We start from the raw sequence: 947 nt of genomic DNA on the forward strand, positions 1-947 counted from the left end.
GACACAAAAAACCCCGAATAGCCAAAGCAGTCTTGAGGGAAAAAAACAGAGCTGGAGGAATCAGACTCCCTGACTTTAGACTATATTACAAAGCCACAGTAATCAAAACAATTTGGTACTGGCACAGAAACAGAAACATAGATCAATGGAACAAGATAGAAAGCCCAGAGATAAACCCACGCACCTATGGTCAACTAATCTATGACAAAGGAGGCAAGGAGATACAATGGAGAAAAGACAGTCTCTTCAATAAGTGGTGCTGGGAAAACTGGGCAGCCACATGTAAAAGAATGAAATTAGAACACTCCCTAATACCATACACAAAAATAAACTCAAAATGGATTAGAGACCTAAATGTAAGACCAGACACTATAAAACTCTTATAGGAAAAAATAGGAAGAACACTCTTGGACATAAATCACAACAAGATCTTTTTTGATCCACCTCCTAGAGTAATGGAAATGAAAACAAAAATAAACAAATGGGACCTAATGAAACTTAAAAGCTTTTGCACAGCAACGGAAACCATAAACAAGATGAAGAGACACCCCTCAGAATGGGAGAAAATATTTGCAAATGAATCAGCGGACAAAAGATTAATCTTCTCCAAAATATATAAACAGCTCATGCAGCTCAACATTAAAAAAACAAACAACCCAATCCAAAAATGGGCAGAAGACCTAAATAGACATTTCTCCAAAGAAGACATACAGATGGCCAAGAAGCACATGAAAAACTGCTCAAGATCACTAATTATTAGAGAAATGCAAATCAAAATTACAATGAGGTATCACCTCACACCAGTTAGAATGGGCATCATCAGAAAATCTACAAACAACAAATGCTGGAGAGGGTGTGGAGAAAAGGGAACCCTCTTGCACTGTTGGTGGGAATGTAAATTGATACAGCCACTATGGAGAACAGTATGGAGGTTCCTTAAAAAACTA

At 37.5% G+C, this 947-nt stretch overlaps 1 long non-coding RNA gene across 2 annotated transcripts in view; it reads right to left on the minus strand.

Annotated features, from left to right (window-relative positions):
* The window catches only part of LOC114487016 (uncharacterized), a 15,028-nt gene that overhangs the window by 10,650 nt on the left and 3,431 nt on the right, over positions 1 to 947 (minus strand). The window lies entirely within an intron of this gene.

The sequence above is a fragment of the Physeter macrocephalus genome, chromosome 10, assembly GCF_002837175.3.
Source record: "Physeter macrocephalus isolate SW-GA chromosome 10, ASM283717v5, whole genome shotgun sequence".
NCBI classification, from domain to species: domain Eukaryota; kingdom Metazoa; phylum Chordata; class Mammalia; order Artiodactyla; family Physeteridae; genus Physeter; species Physeter macrocephalus.